Genomic DNA, 2,132 nt, shown 5'->3' on the forward strand with positions numbered 1-2,132 from the left:
CCTGTTATTACTATATATTCCTATAGCTCAAAACATCAAGCAAGTCAAGGTCATGGGTTCGATTCTCAAGCAATATATAAATCTTGTGAGTTACTTTGAGCAAAAGCAATGCATAAACGTATTGAGATCATGCTGGCTAATCTTCAACCTAAAGGATATAGGTTGGAAGTGATGTACATGTATCAAAAGATAGACATAATTGAGATTTCTAAAATGCACATATTTTACACAACCTTTTCATTTATTTTTTATTCCCCCCCCCCAAAAAATGGTTCTTTTAAGAATGGTTCACTGAAAGGTTCTTTGAGGAACCAAAAATTGTTCTTATGGCATCATCCACCATTTGGAACCTTTATTTTTAAGAGTGTACAAGTGGCATACAAGTGTAGGTAGTTACAGTAGTTGAGTAGAAGTAGTCAAAAATGAAAAATAAAAAAAATCTCTGGACCTCTGGCTCTGGTGTGTGACAGCTGGTTTTTAGCTCTGCCTCCTTCTTCCCCCGTGACCTCGCTGGATAACAGGGGCATATTGCAGCAGTGGGGTGCCGGGGCCATCCCAGGAGCGCAGTGTGGACGGATGCGGAGTCGCTAGTGAGAGCCCGGCTCTGATGGCGGAGCTGCCTGACACAGATGTGCTCCGGGCTGGGATGGCTTGTCACTGACGGTTAAGGTGACAGCCACTCACACTTCATTATGTCCGTCTCACAGGTCAGTGAGCGACAAGCCAGGTCACTGCACACCGCTGGGCTGAGCCACCCCAGGGCATCACACATACACCCCACCTAACTGTAAGACCGTCACCCCGCCTGCATTAAAACAACATTGTCCTCCTAATATCATTGTCACAAACTGTTTCCAATCACAAACGCCAAAAGATGTCTAAAACACAGTGACACACACAAGTCCAGTCAAGACACTCAAAACTAATGCAACCTTTTTTAATCTCATTTACGTTAACAGTCTCATATCCAATCTGTTTTGATCCATATTTAGATTACAGTAGGGGTGTCCAGTCCTGCTCCTGGATGGCTACTGCCCTGTAGACTTTAGCTCCAACCCCAATTAAACACACATGAACCAGCTAATCAAGATCTCACTAGGCATACTAGAAACTTACAGGCAGGTGTGTTGAGGCAAGTTGGACTGAGTTTGGACACCCCTAGATTACAGAAATTATTGCCTTACACTAATTTGGCTACTAAATTTGCCTGTATGCTGAATGTTATATATATGTTATATAATATATATATCATCAGCATATCAACATTGTGCAGTTTTATGTTCCAGGGATTTTTTTGAATGGTTTCTATGTAAAGACTGTCAATCGTATCAGTTATAAATGTCAATTATAAAAAATGTTGATGATCTAAACGCAGCGAAATTATTAAACTATTTTGATATTTATTGTTATTATTATTATTATTTATATATTTATGTTATTTAAAAAAATCACAATAACTTGTGTGTATATATATATATATATATATATATATATACATACAATTTTGTGTCATTTTCATTAAGCTGTCATTTTGTAAAATTATGCTAACAAAGTGTTATGTGATATATATACAGGTGCATCTCAATAAATTAGAATGTCGTGGAAAAGTTCATTTATTTCAGTAATTCAACTCAAATTGTGAAACTCGTGTATTAAATAAATTCAATGCACACAGACTGAAGTAGTTTAAGTCTTTGGTTCTTTTAATTGGGATGATTTTGGCTCACATTTCACAAAAACCCACCAATTCACTATCTCAACAAATTAGAACACTTCATAAGACCAATAAAAAAATTTTTTAGTGAATTGTTGGCCTTCTGGAAAGGATGTTCATTTACTGTACATGTACTCAATACTTGGTTGGGCCTCCTTTTGCATGAATTACTGCAGTGTACTTTACACTGAATTACTTTACACTGAATCACCTTTTGCATGAATTACACAGTGGACCAAAGTCCTCTTTTCAGATGAAAGTAAATTTTGCATTTCATTTGGAAATCAAGGTCCCAGAGTCTGGAGGAAGAGTGGAGAGGCACAGAAACCAAGTTGCTTGAAGTCCAGTGTGAAGTTTCCACAGTCAGTGATGATTTGGGCTGCCATGTCATCTGCTGGTGTTGGTCCACTGTGTTTTC

The 2,132-nt window shown here is 37.9% G+C and overlaps 1 long non-coding RNA gene across 1 annotated transcript in view; it reads right to left on the reverse strand.

Moving 5' to 3' along the window:
• Positions 1 to 378: 378 nt before the first annotated feature.
• The window catches only part of LOC107563195 (uncharacterized), an 8,223-nt gene continuing 6,469 nt past the window's right edge, over positions 379 to 2,132 (reverse strand). Inside the window, exon 3 of the long non-coding RNA XR_001606079.1 lies at positions 379 to 805. This is a non-coding gene — a long non-coding RNA (uncharacterized lncRNA). The remainder of the gene's footprint in view (positions 806 to 2,132) is intronic.

Source organism: Sinocyclocheilus grahami, unplaced genomic scaffold, assembly GCF_001515645.1.
Source record: "Sinocyclocheilus grahami isolate Dianchi unplaced genomic scaffold, SAMN03320097.WGS_v1.1 scaffold861.1, whole genome shotgun sequence".
NCBI classification, from domain to species: Eukaryota; Metazoa; Chordata; class Actinopteri; order Cypriniformes; family Cyprinidae; genus Sinocyclocheilus; species Sinocyclocheilus grahami.